Source organism: Perognathus longimembris, chromosome 15 (genome assembly GCF_023159225.1).
Source record: "Perognathus longimembris pacificus isolate PPM17 chromosome 15, ASM2315922v1, whole genome shotgun sequence".
Lineage (NCBI taxonomy): Eukaryota > Metazoa > Chordata > Mammalia > Rodentia > Heteromyidae > Perognathus > Perognathus longimembris.
In genome coordinates, this window is record NC_063175.1 from 3815602 (window position 1) to 3836120 (window position 20519).

Sequence of the window (20519 nt, forward strand, 5' to 3'; positions counted from 1 at the left end):
GGACATAAGTCTCTTACCCTTCTCTGCAGGCAGACGCAGCCTGGGTAGGCCTGACCAGGTCAAGTATATGTTTCAAGGCTTAGAGCTTCCTAGCAAATCTGAGGTCAGAAATAACAAGAAAATATGGAAATCCATGGCCTTGTTTTTAAAAGAGTCTAAGGCTCATACCTGTAATCCTAGCTACTCATGAAGCTGAGATCTGGGAATCGTGGTTGAAAGACAGACAGGGTAAGAACTTAAGTCTATAAGACTTCTTCTCCAAAGAATCTGCAAAATGGAGGGCTGGAGGTGTGGTTCTAGTGGTAGAGCTCCAACCCAACCAGTAAGATGAGCACTCCTGAGGCCTGGAGTTCAAACTCTGAGACTAGCAAAAAATACATTAACTAATTATTTAAAAAAACAAAACAAAGTCTAGATAGAACCCTTCTTGTATTGAGAAATCTACTTGTATGTAGTGTGCATTCCCGTGTGCGCATGTGCTCATGTCCATGTAGCGGGAAAGATATACAAGAGGCGGATTACAGATGAGGGAGGAATTTTTAAGTGTGGAGCAGGAGTGAGAGGAAACTGAAATTCACTGTAAACACTTTCTATTTAAAATGTATAGCTCCAACTTGCATTTCCCAAATAAGACATTCAGTAACCATCCTATCAAAAGAACATATTTCACAAGACAAGGCAAATCTAGAGTTAGCTGTTCCTTGGCAGGGCAGAATGCAATCCTACTTGTCACCTCAGCCTGGAGGATGGAGGATGTGGAACTCAGGACTTTTCACTCTTGTTCAGCTTTTCTTTTCTGGCTCAAGGCTGGTGCTCAGCCATTGGAGCCACATCTCTGCCTCTGGCTTTTTGCTGGTTCATAGGAGATAAGAGTCTCTCCAATTTGCCTAATTGATCTGGTTTTGGTTGTGCTACTCCATTTCAGGCTCTAGGGTAGCTAGGAATGCGAACATGAGCCATCAGCATGTGACTTAATTGCTATTTTCCAATGTATTCCTTCTATGTATAAAAATAAGTGTGCCAGCCAGGCGCCAGTGGCTCACACCTTTAATGCTAGCTACTCAGGAGGCTGAGATCTGAGGATCGAGGATCAAAGCCAGTCTGGGCACGAAAGTCCATGAGACTCTCATCTCCAATTAACCACCAGAAAACTGGAAGTGGCGCAGTGGCTCAAGTGGTAGAGGGATAGCCTTGAGCTGAACAGCACAGCAACCAGGCCCAGAGTTCGAACCCCATGACCCCTCCACACACACACACAAAGCGTACCATGAAAAGCAGTTTGTCATTTTGTGTTTCAATACCTCATATATCTCTATTTATTGCCTGTCTAAAATTGATTAATTTTTTCTTGTTTTTAATTTAATCTCATGTTGTTTGTTCATCATAGCTCTAAGAATATAAAAATCTAATATAATCTGTAAAAGGTAGTGTGAAGTGATTGATCTGGAAATGGAATTAATCTCATTAATTAAGGACTAGGAAAGTAGAAAATCAGTGATTACTGCATGCCAATCAGGCCTGTGCCATTCCACCATCGCTATGACCTTGAAGAATAAGAACACAGTAACAGAAGCTGAGGAAGGCGCTCAGTCACTAAACTCAACAACAGACACTTTTTTTTAAGGTGGCATGGCTAAGGAAAATATTAGAAAAATAGGCTTCGCCACAGCATTGTATTTACTAACAGCTCTGGGTGGCTTAAACACGAACGTGACAGTAAGACAAATGCTGATGGAAAGGTAGCTGAACGGTTCTTGGAAAATTACTTACCAGAGCAAATCTTCAATATGGGTGGAACTTCACTATTCTGGAAACAGATACTGGAAAAGACTTTTCCCCATAAAGAGGCCAAGGCAATGCCAGGTTTCCTTTCAAGGGCTGGATAACAAGTCTTGCTTAGGGGCTATGATCGAAGGTATAAATGGAAAACTTTGGTGTCTGATTTGGCAGTGTGAGACTATGCCATGCTGCAGAAGCAGCACAAACTCATTCTATGGCAGCTCCTCCTCCAAGAAGCCCTGCTGAATTGCTGTGACAGCAAAGTGGAGAACTATTTGCTGATATGGCTCCTGAAAACCTTCCTACCTTTTGGTGATTTCCATCCCAATACCAAAGTGTACTTCTTGTGGAAGCTACCAGAGAGAGAGGCATTGGCAGGCACAACAGAAGTGAAGGCAAAGCAAACCAGGAACAAAGGATTCATGATTCTACTGGGAATGGATAGTAGACAGACTCTACCAGTAAAGGGCAGTGAGTTTTGTTCTAGGATTCATGATGGAGTGGACTGACTTGATGATGACAGAAGCTGAGTGGTCCCAAGGCCTGCAGTTGGCAAGCTGGAGACATAGGAGAGCCAATGTGCGGCTCTAGCACAAATCCTAAGTTCTGAGGATCAGTGGGGTATGTTCCAGCCTCCAACTGGCATGCTCAAGACCCAAGAAGAGCCAGCCCTTCAGTGTGCGTCTAAAGGGCTATAAAAAGCCCATGTCCCAGCTCTAAGTCAGGTAGGAGGAGTCTTTCTTACCCACGTCTTCAATTGATTGGATGGACTCCATCCACATGAGAGAGGCCATTGGCTCTGCTCTAGTGAGACAAATGAATGTTAATAAAATCCAGAAACAACCTCTCAGGCTCACCCTGAATAATGTTTGACCAAATATCTCAACACAGGCGATTAACAGTTAGGTTAACAGATAAAAATTAACGGTCACACATTGCAAATTTAACCATCTGAGTGGTTGTTTATCTTTATCACATGCCTCTGAGACTTGCTTTACTTCCTCCTAGAAATTCAAGTGGAAACAGGGCATCAGTGGCTCATGTCACTTAGCCACTCAGGAGGCTGAGATCTGAGGATGGCAGTTCAAAACCAGCCCAGGCAGAAAAGTCCATGAGACTCTTATCTTCAATTAACTGCCCAAAAGCCAGAAATAGTGCTATGGTTTAAAGTGGTAAAGTGCTAGCTTTGAGCACAAAACCTCAGGGAAAGTGCCCAGGCCCTGAGTTCAAGCCCCAGAACTGGCACAAAGGAAAAGAAGGAAAGAAGGAAAGAAAGAGAGAGAGAGAGAGAGAGAGAGAGAGAGAGAGAGACAGAGACAGAGACAGAGACAGAGACAGAGACAGAGAGAGACAGACAAAGAAAGAAAGAAGGGGGAGGGAGGGAAGATAGGAAAAAAAAAAACCCTCAAGTTGAGTCTGTGTGCTGTTGTGTTCTCTCTCTTTCATTGCTTTAAGAGAAGTTCAAAGGAATAGCCATTAGTCAGGATGAAAATCAAGAGAGAAATGTAAAGTCATTGCAACAAAAATAGATGGCTGAATATGCCAGGACAGTTGCTCTAATACCCTAAAGTCTTATGACCTCAAAGCCAAGATGGTCACTTTACTCAGCTACCACATCTGCTTTAGAGCCATGAAGAATGGGAGAAGAGGACACAGGAATGGCTATTCCATGTTAAGTACTTTCCCACAAGTTGCACACATCACTTTAGCTTTACCCAGAATTTAAAACCTAGGTAGTTACTCTTAGCTATAAAGGTGACTGAGAATGGTATTTGTCTGTCTGTCGATCTACCTTGGTTAGCTTGTACCCAGTAAAAGTTTGAGGTTTTTCTTTAACTATGAAAGAAGAGAATATGTTTCTACAGGGATGAGGGGCTTATTAGTTTATCTGTTGTTGCTATAACAAGATATCCTGATGTTGGGGCTTGAACTTGGGACTTTGCATTATCACTTTGGCTTTTGCTCTCAAGGCCAGTGCTTAACCAATTGAACTACCCCTTCACTTCTGTCTTTTCTGTGGTTAATTGGAGATAAAAGTATCATGGACTTATCTGCCCAGTCTGGCTCTGAACCTCAATCCTAATATCTCAGCCACCTGAGTAACTAGGATTGCAGGAGTGAGCCATTAGTGCCCAGTTTAAAGTGGTTTATTTTAATCTCATAGTTTGGAGGCTGAAAATCCAAGATTAAATGGCCCCATTGATGCTTCTTCTAGAGCAGGCTCCCCAGGCTGTATCACAAGATGGCAGATGGCATCATGGCAGAAAAATGGGAGAGAGAGACACCATGCAGCAGGACTAGAAGTGAAGTGAGATTCAGACTTGATCTTTCAACAACTTGTTCTTTTGAGAATTGTCACACTTGGAAAGACCTTTCTCAGGACTGTCCCCACTGAACTAATCACTTCTCACCAGGCCCCACCTCTTCTTAAAAAATTGTTGATATTAGAGTGAACCACAGAAAGGTTACACTTTCATTAGTCAGATAGAATTCATTTCTTTTTGGCACTTCTTCCCTCTTTCTCTCTTAGTTTTTCCCTCCTGTCTCCACCCACAAGTTGTAGAGTTCATTTTCAACATGGAGTCCAGTGAGTACCACTGCTGTGTTTGTTCATCCCTTGTCCCTCCATTTCTGTGCCCCCTTACCCTCCCAAAGACAGATAAATGAACAAACAAGACAAAATATAAACAAAAACAGAAACAAAGGGGGAAAAGACTTCTTGTTTCCATTTCCTGTAGTTCATTATTTTATATGATCAGATGCACATGGTATTGTACCTTTGTGTTCCTCTCCTAGGAGTGTGTGAATGTATAATTTATCATGTCTCAAATGTATTTTAGACCTAGCTTCTACATATGAGAGAAAACATGCCAGGCCCTACCTCTTAAAGGACCGTCCATCTCTCAGCATCACCACAGTAGGAACTAAGCCTGCAGTCCGTGACCTTGGTGTGACACCTATAATCCAAGACTGCAAGGGGACAGTGACAAGTAAGCAGAGGCTTTGGTGGAGACCCGAGACTCTTTCTTACTGGTGAGCCAACTATTGCTCATTCTCCTAGATTTTGATTGAATATCCTGGACCCAAACTCATTATCTTTATTGATAGAGTAGATTTACTCTTAGATTCTACAATGTCTCCAATTTAAACCATAAAACCTTGGTTTCTGATAAACAAAAACTGCAGGTATCTATTTGCTTTTACCTGATTAACTTGCCATTGTCTTCCTGGAGCTCTACCAGGTCCTTGTATCTGGAGAACAGAAAAGAAAATGGGAGTGAGGCTTTTGCATCCTCTGGGAGATGGAGGAACTGACTTCATGTATGATTTTCGGTGTCTTCTTTTGTTGTTCATTTTACTTACGTCTGCAGAACATTCTGTTATCTGGATTGACAAGCTGTTCAGCTTGAAATAAGGAGACTTGGCCACTTGGTGGATGATAGGAATTGGGTTTAACTTGTGCTTTTTCTTCTTCTTTTTTTTTTTTTTTTAACAGTCCTGGGGCTTGGACTCAGGGCCCGAGTCCAAGGCTTCTTTGCTCAAGGTTAGCACTCTAGCTCTTGAGCCACAGCGCCACTTCCGGCGTTTTCTGTTTATGTGGTGCTGAGGAATCGAACCCAGGGCTTCATGCATGCTAGGCAAGTACTCTACCACTAGGCCACATTCCCAGCTCTAACTGGTGCCTTCTTGTCTTCATTGTACAGGTAGGAGAGTTCCACCTGCAGGTGATGGACATGCCTCAATTCCTAGAGGCAGGGGCTGGGACTTGAATGATAGGTCACTGGACCTATCAGTCCTGTGCCTTAAACTCTGTGAGTCAGGCTTCCTGTGACTCTGCCCTCTGCCCCTGATCTATTTAGGCCCCAACCACCTCAGCCACCGTGGCACCGTGCCTCGTGGCTCCTGACCTACCATGGTATCCCTCTTCCATTCAATAGACTTGATCTGGTTTGTTGAGGTTGTTTTTCCATTCTTTCTGTACTCTGCTACCCTCATGGCTCAGTTTCCTAACAATATTAGGTGCATTCGAGGTTGTAAGTTTTGGGGGGACAGGTGTCTGCTCACAGTCGCTGGCTTTCTAATAAAGACTCTGGATTCAACTTCTCAAAATGTGGCCTCTCTGTATCTCATAATCGAATTCCTGTATAACAAAACAATATACTTTCCCGGTCTCCTCATCCGTCTATCCTGTCCTTGATCTAGGGAATATGGGCTTGATCTTAGTGATCCTGAACCTAAACCATCTGTAGGAGGCCTCCTGCAGGTTGTGGCTTTGCTCCCATCAGCACAGCTGATGGGGGGTGGAGTGGAGTGTTCTCAGTCCCTACAGATGCCAGCAGAGGGCATCTGCTCTTGGTCATTTAGTCCCATGATGACTTGCTGCTGAAGCGGAGTTAGGAGCTCCCTTACCATCTGTACATTAGTGTTTGTTTCAGACACTCCCTTGAAGTGGAGTCTGGTTTCAGCATCCTTCAAGTTGGTGCTTTGGGACTCCAGAGTAATTCCCTCAAAACTTCAAAAAAAGAAAATGCATTGCTGGCTCTGGTGGCTCATGCCTGTAATCCTAGCTACTCAGAAGACAGAGATTTGAGGATCACAGTTGGAAGCCAGCACAGACAGGAAAGTCCATAAGACCTTATCTTCATCTAACCACAAAAGTTAAAACAAAATAAAAAGCTGGAAGTGCAGCTGTGGCTCAAATAGTAGAGTGCTAGCTCAGGTACAAGCCCAGAGTTTAAGCCCCGGGACCCCCAACAAATTACAATAAATTTTTTAAAAATCCACTTCTGGATCTATTTTCTCCCTGAATCTTTATGCTCACACTCTACCAACTTCCTATATTTATTGTTAAGCATAAGAAACAATAGTATTTCAATATGCATGCACATATTTCAGTGACAATGTAGAATTAAATATTGAAACCAAGTAAAATAGTAAGAAATATTGATGGTAGGAAAAATACTTAAGAATGAAAAAAATCCTTCTATAATTCTTTTCCTTCTTCTGGGTTGTTTTATCTCTAATCTATGAAGCGTGCTGAAAGTTCAGCTACAAATAAATTATAAAAAGAAAGCCCTATAAAAATTCTTTAAAGGAGATACATTAAATTTATGTCCTTTCTCACAATAACGTTTAAAAAGAACACAGTGAGTTAGGAAGATAAGTTATAAAGTAACAAGAGAGTTTTAAATTAATGAAATAGATTCAAACACCATTCTCCCTGCTTCCTTCGCCAGCCTCGTCTGCATATCTCGGCTGTTTAATCAGCCTAGTCTGCATCTCTCGGCTGTTTAATGGGTGGTTTGGTTTGGTTTGACAATGAAAGCTTGCAAACTAAGCTTTTTGTTACAGGCCAGAAGCGTGGTTACTTCGGGGGCCCACTGACTGAAGGTGGCTCAGGGAAGTCTGTGGGGTACTTCATCTGGATGGAGATTACGGATGGTGGTGGTGTGATCCGTATGTACTATTACTTGAACACATTACTAAATCTAAGTTATATTCCAATAAAAACAAAGAACTGAAAAATGAGTGCGCATTTGATTGACATTACTTTACTACAAAATCCAGAGTATAATTCTAGTTACTGTAATGCAATGCTCTGACTTTCTGAGCGCTCACACATGAACACAGTGCTGGACCAGTGCTGCCCCTGGCAGTATTGCCAATCACCAGGAAGTCTGTTGGTTTCTGACCACTAGTAGTGATTACACACTGGAGATGTGAATTCAGAACCTCAAACTCTGCTTGCCTTGCTTGCTTATGAATGGTGTTCTACCACCTGAGCCACACCACCAGCCTGCTTTTATTCCTGGTAATTTTGAAGATGGAGTCTCACAGATTTTTCTATCCTAGGCTGGCTTTGAATTGTGCTCCTCTGGATCTCATCCCCCTAAATAGCTGAAATTACAATTATGAACCATTGGCATCAGACAATCTCATTCTTTTTGAGAAGTGCTCATTATTTTATTTTATATCACCATTCATTTAATTGATTTACTACTGGACGCTTAGGTAGGTGGAGAATTTTGTAATTATAATTAACACTACAACGAACATTTCTGGATGCATATCATTAGACATACTTTTGTAATTTACATCTCCTATGGTAAATCCCCAGAATTACTAGATCAAATAATAAGTACATTTACCATTTTGACAGACTGTATTAAATTGCTTAGCAGTTTATCTTTCAGTTGCCCATGTTTCAAGGTGGCTATTCTCTTGCTATATTGCCGACACAGGGCATTATTGATCTTTTACATACTTTGTCCATTATAAATAAAAATATGGCTATGAAAAGGTAGTCATATCAAAATTAGGTGATGTAAGATTACCAGCCTTAACATATTTCCCTGTATTGGTTCTAACAGAGAGGTTCCTTTCATCATTAATGTTTGATGTTTTGCATCTATCAGTTAACAGCTTGCCCTACGACCACTTGGAAGTTTAATGATTAACCAGATTGGCTTCAGCAACTTAAGAATATCAAGAATCACACAATGCATTATCTTTCAGTCCCCATTGGCTTTAATAAAACGTACCCTAATGGGCACATCTGTGACTTGACTGGATAATGAGTACACGGCACACACTTCACTGACTGCTTTGAGTCTTGTGGTAGCAGCGGCTTCCAGAGCACGTAGGTCAAGAGGCCAGCAGGTTATGCTCTAAAGAACATGTGTGGCTTTCTCAGGTGAGCTCATTGAAGAAGGGCTGAGTGCAATGCTTTGCTTGATATTGCTTCAGGCAGAACCATCTTGATTGAAGATCACCTGTGTTTTCTTTTGCAGCTGGCTGCCCAGCTACTGTGAGCTATATAAGAACATGTTTGTTCATAGAGATGAAAAATCAAAGGCAAATGACAATCACAGTAAGTGATGAATTCTAAGTCCTTATTAATTAAGCATGCCTGATAGAGAACTTCAATGACTTTGGCACTTTAAGAATTATGACCAGGCGCTGGTGGCTCATACCTGTAATCCTAGCTACTCAGGAGGCTGAGATCTGAGGATAGCGGTTCAAAGCCAGCCTGGGCAAGAAAGTCCGCGACACTCTTATCTCCAACAAACCACCAGAAAAGTGGAAGTGGCGCTGTGGTTCAAGTGGTAGAGCACTAGCCCTGAGCTGAAGAGCTCGCGGACAGCACAGGCTCAGAGTTCAAGCCCCATGACCAACAACAACAACAAAAAATTAGGAACATAACTAATAGTTTTATTCATTTTATTATAACACACAACGAACATTTTTAATTTGTTAGGATTTTCCCAGGAGAAAATCCTAATAAATTCTGGATGCTTTTACAAGTTTGCTTTGAGCTACAAAATTATCAGCATTTATCTGTGATGAACAACTCTCCAACTTTTGCCTATAAATATTGTCACTCCAGGTCCTGAGGCTATGTTTGCCACAGACATGGTTTTTAAAACAATTACAGTGAAACCTGGAAAATAAAAGACAAAGGAAGAGAAAAGAGACAGAGAAGGACAGAAAGAAAGATGAAAACAAAAAAGAGAGTGGTAGAGTTGGGGACATAGCTCCACGTTCCAGAATTTGTCTAACATACATAAGAACCATAAGTGGGAAAAAAAGGCATAAAGGATGTAGTCATGTCAGAGTAAGAATACAGGGTCAGTCAGGGGCAAGTGAGTAATGGGTAGAATTACTTTTTAATTTGTGTTGGTCCACCCTAATTTATTTCACTATTGTTCAAGGCCATCTATGCCAACTTAAAAGGTATCTCAGAAGCCAAGTGTCAGAAGCTCATTTCTGCAATCCTAGCTACTCAGCAGGGTGAGATCTGGGGATTATACTTTGAAGCCAACCTGGGAAGGAATGTTCATGAGACTCTTGCTCCAGTTAAACACCAAAGCAACCAGAAGCAGAGGTATGGTTCAAGAAGTAGAATGCTAGTTTTGGGCAATAAAGCTAAGGGCCAGCACCCAGGCCTCAAGTTCAAGCTCTAGTATTGCCCAAATAGATAGATGGATAGATAGATAGATAGATAGATAGAGCGATAGAGAGATAGATAGATATAGATAGATAGATAGAATATAAGTACACCTATTAGCAAATGGAACTCATATTGGTATCAAGCTTATGCCCCTCAATTCTAACAAGGTTACTCCTGACAATCCCATCATAAATTGAAACTATGGCATGTAAAAAAATGCATTTGATGCAACTAATTACCAAATATCAAAGCTTAGCTTAATCTGCCTGAAACGTGCTCAGAACACTTGGCTTAGCCTCACAGGTGGAATTACAAGTGAGTATTGTACTGAATAGCACCATTCCAGGAAAAGATCAGAATTTCAAATCTGATCAAAATTTCAAGTATGGTTTCTTCAAAATTTCAGTTTGGGGATTGCTTTTGCACCATTGTGTGTGTGTGTGTGTGTGTGTGTGTGTGTGTGTGTGTGTGTGCATATACATATGTATCAAGTTGAACTCTTTTAAACTGAGAACATCTGAACACTAGAAAAACATGGGAGACAAATATTTGCTTCAGGAAATAAGGAGTTGATACACTTTTTCCTATTTCTCCCATAAGTAAAACCCTAACATTAATACATAATGTAGAAAATATACAAAGTAGAAAACTCTAAATAGTGGAGAGAACAAAGCAGGCCCGTGACAGGCTTTGAGACTCAAGGAACAACACAATAGCAAATCCCCTGGCTTTGGCTTTGCCTTTGCCTCATTTAGCAAGTATTTGGAGGCAACCCAGAAAAATCCAGCAGACAGACAGAACAAAACCCAGCTCTTCCTAGTCAAAGGACCAGTCAAGGGCCAGACTTACTTGGTAAAATAGCACTTTTAGAAAACACTTGTTAGTAATTCCTTTTTCTCTAGTATAAGAACACTTTTAGAAAATAGTCAATCTAGTCCAGCCAAACACCATAAAAACCTAATCCTGTCCCATCAGCAAGGGCTAAGTGGGAAACTCAGACTCCACTCTAAGGTGGACTGTAACAAAGCACCCAATTTTCCCACCAGGATGATGTCACATATACCTACTGGGGAGTCAAGACTCTCCTCTCCCCTTGATGTCAGCAGAGGCCCTGTAGGCAGCCAGACTGAGGCATACCTGTCCTTCCAGAGTGACAGCAACAGACTCCTCCCAGTGGCCCAGAATTCCCCGCACTTCCCAGCAGCAATGAGGAGGCCTCAACTACCCACTCTTCAAGTACCATGGGAGTCCAAATGAACTTCTTTCTCCACCCAGCAGTAATCAATGGTGACTCTCTTTCCTACCAAAGTGCTATCAGAGGAAGACAGTTAAAAGAAAAGGTTTAGCTAATAATATTCAGAGCCCCATATAAGTACTTAATTATAAAGGCTTCAATAGAAACATCACTCACTGTAACAAAAATCAGAAAAATCTCCAATGAGAAAAGGACAGTCAGTAGGTGCCAACACCAAGAAGACAAAAATACAAGGATTATCTAATACATGCTACAAAATACCCATCATAGCTGGGCAATGTGGTACATACTTGTAGTTCCAGCACTTGGCAGGCTATGAGTTGGAGGGCAGCCTCAGCTATATAGTGAGACCCTGTCTCAAGAACCCAAGATTAAAAGCTTGCAAAGCCATCCATGTACAAGGTCTTCAGTTCAGTCACTAGCACAGCAAAATATACACATATGTATATGTGTGCATGTGTGTGTGTGTGTGTGTGTGTGTAAATAAAAACCCACCATTCCCCGGTGCCATGGCTCACATCTGTGATCCTAGCTCCTCAGGAGACAGAGATCTGAGGATCAAGGTTCGAAGTTAGCCTTGGTGGGAAAGTCTGTGAGACTCTTATCTCTAACTAAACACCTGAAAGCCAGAAGTGGTGCTGTTGCTCAAGTGGTAGATTGCTAGCCTTGAACTGAAGAGCCCAGGGACAGCATCCAGGCACAGATTTCAAGTCCCAAGACCAACAAAACAGAAACGAGCAAAGAAACAAACAAAAACCACCATTATAATTTCTTATTGAGCAAAAATTAACATATTTGGAAAATAGGAGTTAAAAGGCTGTAAATCAGATTTCCACAAAAAATAGAAGCTATAAGAGTTAAAAGGCTGTAAATCAGATTTCCATAAAAAATAGAAGCTATAAAGAAGAAAACAAATGGCAGCTCTGGAACTGAAAAGCAAAATAAACAAAACAACTCGTTCGATTGATTCAACAGAAGTACAGAAGAGAGCACAGTAAAAAATTAAAAAAATTAAAAAAAATCAGCAAACTTGAAGAAAGAACAGTAAGCTCAAGGCCAGCCTGGGCTATATAGCAAGAAGCTGTCTGCCCACATAAAATTAAACCAACTGAATTTGCATAGCACTAGAATTCTCTATCCAGAGAAAATGCCCTTCAAGAGTAAAGAAAAAAGTTGACATATTCTTAGAAAAAAACTAATTTGTTAACATGAGATCTACCATAAAAATATAATTAAAGGAAGTTCTCTAAATAGAAAAGAAATTATTTTTTTCAGAAAAAGATAACTTGGGAAAGGAAAAGAAAGCTAAAGAGGGTAAAAGTGGCTAGACATCATATATTGCTGTTTTTTCATCTTCAAAATAATGTAAGACAAAACAAAAATTGTAACATTGTTTAATGTGGTCATAAATACATACAGAGGAAATATGTAAGATGACTACTTACACATGGCGAGGTTATAGGGGGATACAGCAAGCCAGGTTCTGGTGGCTCATGCCTATAATCCAAACTACTCAGGAGGCTGAAATCTGAGAATTGTTGGTTGAAGCCAGCCTGGGCAGGAGAGTCCATGACACTCTTTTATCGCCAATTAATCACTAAAAAGCTGGATGTGGCTCAAATGGTAGAAAACTAGCCTTGAGTAAAAAAGCTCAGGGACAGCACCCAGGCCCTGAGTTCAAGACCCAGGACTAGCAAACATACAAACAAAAAAGTATATAAAGGGGATTAAGATTTATACTGGTGAGTAGTGATAAAGTATACATAACGTAATCCCTAAAGCAACCACTAATAAACTTTTTAAAAAAAGATACCCTAGAAAAACTACAGACAAGCCAGGTGCAAGTTTTTAAAGAGCCACAAGCAATCCATCAGAGAGCTGAAAAGAAACCAGAGAAATGAAAAAGTGAACAAAATAGAATATAAAATGCAAACTTAAACCATAACATACTGATTGTTAAATTAATTGCAAACAGGCTAAATACATAAATTAAGAGACAAAGATTGGCACAGTAACTTTTAATGACTTATCTATATGCTGTCTACCAGCCTGATCCATACATCACCTCCTGAGGTTTGAAGGAAGATCCCAAACTTCAACTAGCCTTTCCCTAGAAATTCTGTAATTCTTAGAAAATATCAGTCTTTCCTAGTAAACTGAATTGATCTGAGATAGGACAATAGCATAACCACATGTTTTACATTCTTACAAGTAGAGGAGTAAATGGACAAATGAATAAATTAACGACTACTCACATCTTAGGTCAATTTAAAATAAATACATCAGGAAAAGTAAAAATTACTAAGTATTAGTTGCTAAGATCTTACTGAACAAGGATATTTCTTACTGAGCTAAAACTTGAAGGTAATTCAAGTGCATGATTAAAAAAACTGAAAATAATGTTATATAGAAATATATATTTTACTGTTCTAGTTTTCTCTCTGGTATTTAAATTGGGCGAGATTTTACAGATCACATTTTGAAGACATTCTATTTGTATAAATTCAGTGGAATTTTTTTTTAATTAGACAATGCCTTAAGATGTTTGTGTGTATACGTGCTGGTACTGGGGCTTGACCTGAGGGCTTAGGGCTCCCTTAACTTTGCCACTCAAGCTGATGCTCTGCTACTTGAACCACAACTCTAATTCTAGCTTTTTTATGTGGTTAATTGGAGATAAGAGTCTTATGGACTTTCTTGCCTGGGCTGGCTTTGAACCCTCGAATTCTTAGACCTCAACTTCCTGAGTAGCTAGGATTACTGGTGTGATTAATGAATTACAGAGATTATTAGATTTTTCTTTTTATTCAATAAGTGGTTTAAAATAAATTATTTAAATAGCTTTGGGCTCCTCTGAGACTATTTTAGGAAGTTGTTACAAAAATCCTACCCTAAAGCCTCGTTTTTTTTATATACTTAGTGTGCTTTATTTAATCCAAGTAAGACATAATAATTTACTTAGCTTTTAGAAAAAAAAATCAGTTTAAGAACTTAACTGTTATGCCCACGGGCTACCCGATAATTTTAGTTTCCTGTCCTTTTCATGAGTAAAGAAAACAGCTGTGTTTACCCTTTTGTGGCTGACAAAATCCATTTGTTGGTACTGTACCATGTAAGGCACTTTTGTAAATGCAAAATTTGGCAGCAAGTTATGTTTGAATAATCACATGTACTTGATTGAATCTTTGGAAGGAGAACTGCCAATTTTGAAAGGCTCCTAAGGTCCTAAAATATTCATCAGACACGACGTCTACCAAGATCTTCATGAGTCCAACTGCTTCCTCAAATTACACACCAGACAGAAGAAGAGGGGAATGTGAACAAAATTAGAATATTAGTTGCTTAGATACATTGCTTGGAATCTGGACTGCTGAAATTAAATTGGGAGTAGCTAGCATCATCCAAGGTTAGGGGAAGATGGGACGTGTCTTTGTAAAATGAGTAAAATGATGAATATTGTTCAGTGGTCTCTATCTCTGCAAAGGTCTTTTTTTTTTGTAGCTAAACTTTTGATAAGAAAATTGGAAGGACAGAGAGACTGGTACACATTCTAAGGAGATTCCTTAATAAAACCTAATTTAAAGGTAGGGGACTTCTGGATTACTTCTTCATTCATTAAACAAATGAAGATTAACTGTCTGGCATGGTTGCTCATCTTATCACCTCTGTGACAACATTATCTTTGTTTGTAAAAGTCAAGGTCAAGACTGTGTGCACAATGTTTTATTATAATATACTCCAACCAGTCTTCCCAACCCAAACTAGCCTTCCTTTTCTGTTCTTCAATATCATCCTGTCAGGATTCCATGATTGCTAGTCAAGTGCTCTTCCACTCCAGCCATGGCCTCAGCCCTTTTTGTTTTAGCTGTTTTTCAGATAAGCTCTTGCTTTTACTTGGGGTTAGCCATAGACCATTCTCCTACCTCTTCCTCCCAATTAGCTTTCTCTATCTCTGTCTCTGTCTCTGCTTCTGTTTTTTCTCTCTGTCTTTGTCTCTGTCTCTATCCCTGTCTCTCTCTGCAGAGTCATAATATGTAGACTGGGCTAGCCTCAAATTTAAAATCTTCCTGTCCAAGCCTCCTGAGCGCTAAGATGATAGGTATCTAGAACATTCCCAGTTTCAGTGGTTCTCAATCTCTCTGTGTGTGTGTGTGTGTGTGTGTGTGTGTGTGTGTGTGTGTGTGTGTTGGTCCTGGGTCTTTAACTCAGGGCCTGGTACTGTCCCTCAGCTTTGTTGCTCAAAGTTAGTGCTTTATCGCTTGAGCCAGAGCTGTACTTCTGGCTCTTTGATAGTTAATTGGAGGTAAGAGTCTCATGGACTTTCCTGTCTGGGCTAGTTTTAAATCATCATCTTCAGATCTCAGCCTGCTGAATAACTAGGATTACAGGCATGAGCCACTGATGCCATACTAGAACCCCATCTTTTCTGGTTTATATCTCCAAAATCCCTCAGATAAGAATATTTCCAAGATGAGTGGTAGTCTAAAAACCCCTAAATTCTCTCTACACACACACACACACACACACACACACACTCACACACACACACACTCACACACACACACACACACTGTAAACCTGGTAGTGGAGACAGGGGCTGTGAGAGGGAATGTCTAGGACTAGGAACATTCACCATTACTCAACTGTTATGATACGTCCCTGTGGGGTCTTTCCAGTTCAATTTGGTATTCTGGAAATAAAATTCGTTCTATACCAGGCTGTATTTTAAGATGCTTACATACACCTTTCTTCTACCTATATCACAATGGCATTTGTTAGATACGAATTGATATGTTTTTTTTTTTTTTTTTTTTTTTTTGGCCAGTCCTGGGCCTTGGACTCAGGGCCTGAGCACTGTCCCTGGCTTCTTCCCGCTCAAGGCTAGCACTCTGCCACTTGAGCCACAGCGCCGCTTCTGGCCGTTTTCTGTATATGTGGTGCTGGGGAATCGAACCTAGGGCCTCGTGTATCCGAGGCAGGCACTCTTGCCACTAGGCTATATCCCCAGCCCGATATGTTTTGAATATGAAAAATCCCCCACAGATTGCATGAGATTGCAGAGCTTCTGCATGGCAAAGGACATAGCTAGCAAGATAAATAGAAAGCCCACAGATTGGGAGAAGATCTCAACAGACAAGCGCCTCATATCAAAAATATACCTAGAGCTCAAAAAATTAAACACCCCAATAAAAAGTCCTCAAAGAAACAACCACCCCAGTAATAAGTGGCCTACCAACTTAAAGAGATACTTCTCAGAGAAAGAAATAAGAATGGCCAACAGACACATGAAGAGATGTTCAACATCTCTGGCCATAAAAGAAATGCAAATCAAAGCTACATTGAAATTCCATCTCACCCACTATCAAGAAAACAAATAATAGTAGATGCTGGCCAGGGATATGGCCAAAAGGGAATGCCACTGCCCTGTTGGTGGAATGTAAACTGGTTCAACCACTCTGGAAAGCAGTGCGGAGGTTCCTCAAAAGACTAAACAAAGAACTACCCTATGATCCAGCAATCTCACTCCTAGGCATTTACCCAGACAAACACAAACAAGGCCACACTGAAGCTACCAGCACAACTATGTTCACTGCAGCATTACTTACCATAGGTAAAATATGGAACCAACCCAAATGCCCCCATTACATGAATGGATAAAAAAATGTGATATATACACAGTGGAATTTTATGCTTCCATTGGAAAGAATGACATTTTCCCATTTGTAAGGAAATGGAAAGACTTAGAAAAAACCGTATTAAGTGAAGTAAGCCAGTCCCAAAGAAACATAGGCTCCATGGTTTCTCTTATTTGTAATAATTAGTATATGTCTAGGATAGTCCTAGCAGAGGATCACAATAGCTCAATAGTTATGTACGTATGACCATATAAAATGATGCTAATCAAAATGAACTCCAAGATATGGAAACAAGAGGATTTTTTGTGAATGTACTGTGTGAAATTATTTCTTTTGTTTGTTTTTTATTTCCCTTGGTTGATCCCCAATTGTCACTGTTTTTTATTTTAGTTCCCTGTGCCATTCATATATATATATCTGTCGGGATCTGATGAATCCCTTTTCCCCTATCTCCCGGGGAAATATCCGAACCCCAAAAACTATGAGAGCGCACTCAGCCTTATCTTCCGCCTGCAGAAGGTGAAAGCGTGCTCTCGTTGGGCTGCGTTTAGCCAAGGAGAGTGAGCTACTGGAATCTCCCGCCCCTGTCCCTTCTCACGTGTTGGCCATAGGCGCAGAGAAACAGAAGACTCCAGGGAGGCAGTCTGGGGTTTTGAACTGAACTCCTCGCCCAGGGGGCGGAGGGAAGACTTTTATTATGGTGGGGAAGGTGGGAAGGCGGGCTTTGCTAATTGGCTGAGCCAGGCTGTCTCGGCCAGAGTGGCATCTTGGGACTCCCCCCACGGGCTGACGTCACGCCCCAATAGGACCGCCCCTGGGCACCGGCGGCGCCATCTTGAAGGCATCCACGTGGACCCGAGATCGAGATGGGAGGCGGGCCAAGCCAGAATTACTCTTTCCGGTTCCTGACCTGGAAGGCGTAGGAGTGGCTTCCGGCCATTCGGTCCCAGGGCGGGAGGAGGGGAGGTCAACCGGGGACCGCCCCTCTACGTATACAGCCAGCACCCCCACATCTCCCCCTCTTTTATTTTTTAAAAAGCAGGAGGGGCCTTACTTGAGGGCGCGCCTGTCTTAGGTTGCCTCCCCCGTGGGAGATCTTACCCGTCATTGGCAAAAGAACGTCCTGGCACTTCAGGCTGACCTACCTGTGGGGCGGCTAGCCAGATGAGAGAATTTGGGGAGAGTGGGATTGGCATTCGAGAGAAAGCCCTGATGTTTTTTTGCTCCATGCCTGTGGGCCCCGGCCAGTAGCAGGTCCTAATGGGTGTTATAACTAACCTCGTGGGGTTCCCAATTGGTCAAAAACAAAAAGCCACTGTTGACCCAAACAGCCCTAGCCGCTGCCACAAATGAAGATCTGTTTTGACTAACAGAGGGTAAGGTAAGCAGGGTGCAAATGTGAACATAAGGCACTTATAACGTGAACAATTGTAACATAGAGCAGATGCAAACATGAACAGTTGTAACACATGAGCAATTATAACACAGGTACAATACAATGGAGGGTCTCTTATCTGGCTCAGTCCATAAGAGATAGAGAAGTCCTAATCCGATCTGGTGACACCCGAGATGATGCAGACAACATTCCCTCTCTCCAGTAGCGAGGTAGTAACAGGTCCAAGCTTTGGCTCCAGCGACTTTCGTTGGTCCACAGCAGCCAAGGCGCTGGTAGCTTAAAGCAGTGGTTAGTAAACATTTTTTTAAAGTAAACATTTGGAGCAAGGTGCCAATTTCCTTGCTTATTGCAAACATTTATCATAAAACATTAAGGTGTCAAAACCCCTTAGCTCCAATTTCACCCAATGGGGCCCCCAAGGTAAGCAGCAAGGGGAGGAGCAAAGGAAGGAACAACAGTGTGAAAAATTTTTCTTTAGTCCTTGTGCAATGCTGCAGATGATGCCACAGCAAAATATTGCACCACGGGACACCAGGCAATGCCCAGGAAGCAAGCAGAGCTGGCACTGGTCCATCGCCAATGTACACAGGGAGACCTTCCATCTCCCCATTGAGGATCCACCAGGGTTTCTGTTTTTTTCCTAGAGAGAGTAAAGGGAGACATCCCTCAAGGGCTTAATTATTAAGTCAGCTAGCTGGTCCAGCTGGGAATAAACTCTGGGAGCTCCTCCCACTGATGCGTGCACCCACTGAAGAGGCTCGCTGGACTGGGAAATAGCGGCTGAGAAAAGCTCTGATCCAGGGAGGACCCAAAGACAGAGTGGACACTCAGGCTTATAGCGAGCTAACTGTGTCACATCTAGGGCCTTTTGGATTTTCTGGAATATTGCTTGGAGTGATGGAGTTATTGTAATAACATCAGTGGGCGCCTTGCCCCTTAAGGAGTCACTGAGTGGAAGCAGCTCCTCTGTAGGCAGGTGAAGCCAAGGCCTCAGCCAATTAATCTCACCTAGCAGTTTTTGCATCTCTACCATAGTATAAGATGGCTTGAAGGATAACTGGGGTTTAAGGGGGCACACAGAGTCTAGTTTAAGTTCTGCCCCTAAGATCTTAAAGGGGTATACTTTCTGAACCTTGTCCCTAGCTATATGCAGTCCTCCTCCTTGCAGGAATGTTTGTAATCTCCTGTAGGCCGAGTCCAATACTCGGACATCGGCTGCCCCAATAATGATGTCATCCATATAAACATACAGAATAATATCTGGCTGGCTCCGAAGAGGTTGAAGGACCTGTGACACATAATGCTGACAGAAGGCTGGACTATTAGCCATGCCCTGGGGCAGAACCACCCACTCATACCTTTGGTTTGGCCCCTGGTGGTTAACTAAGGGCACGGAAAAGGCAAACTTTTCAGTCTTGGGGGTTAAGGAGGATGGAAAAGAAACAGTCCTTGATGTCAATTACAATCAGATGTCTCTCTCGAGGAATGGAGGGAATCCATGGCAGCCCCCTTAGGAGGGTGCCTATGGGAACTATTTGCTCATTAATTTTTCTTAGGTCCTGTACCATCCTCCATTTACCTGAGGCCTTTTGTATAACAAATACCGGGCTATTCCAAGGGCTCAGCGAGGGTCTAATATGCCCTAGAGACAGTTGTTCTGACACTATTTCCTTTAATTTCTCTAATTTGTTTGAGGGGAGCGGCCACTGTTCCAACCACACTGGGAGTCCCGGAAGCCATTGAATGGCAGGGACAGTAGGAACAGTGGCCTTTAGGATTGGGGGTGAGGCCCTGTAGAAGAAACAGGAGCCTCCTGATTTGAGGTCTCAGGCAGAGGCACTCCTTGATGGTCATTAGGGCCACCTGTCAGGTCATGGCCTGAAGAGACCACAACCTTGGTCTTCACTAAGATATCCCGACCCAGTAGATTGTCTCGTAAGCCTGTCATTATCAGGGGACTCACTTCTCCCCTTTTGCCATCTGGATCAGTCCAAGCAAGCCAGTTCCTAGTTACTTCACTGGCAAATTCACCCCCTATTCCTGTCGTCTGGGGCCCAGAGATCAAATCTCACCAAGGAGGAACTTCCTCCTTCCTTAATACAGTCCGGTCAGCTCCGGTATCGAGTAAGCATCGGAACTTTTTCCCAGCTATAGTAACCTCCATACTTGACCTGTCTTCTGAGACTATCGGGACCACCCAGTGGACCTCAGGTTGGTCATTAGGCAGGTCGCCGGGTTGGTCACAGAGCTGGTCGCTAGACCGGCCGCCTCCTTTGGGTGACGGGGCTGGAGGGCGCCCCACTACTAGTTTGTTGTTAGACTGGTCACTTCCTTTGGGTGACGGGGCTGGAGGGTGCCCCATTACTAGTTTAAAGGCTTCCCCCCAGCTTCAAACTTGGATTTGCACTCACTCTGCCAATGATATCCCTTCTTGCACCGGGGGCAAGGTGTCTTAGGCAGCACCTTAGTTTGGCCGGAGTTTCGTCCTGATGAGGCACTAGG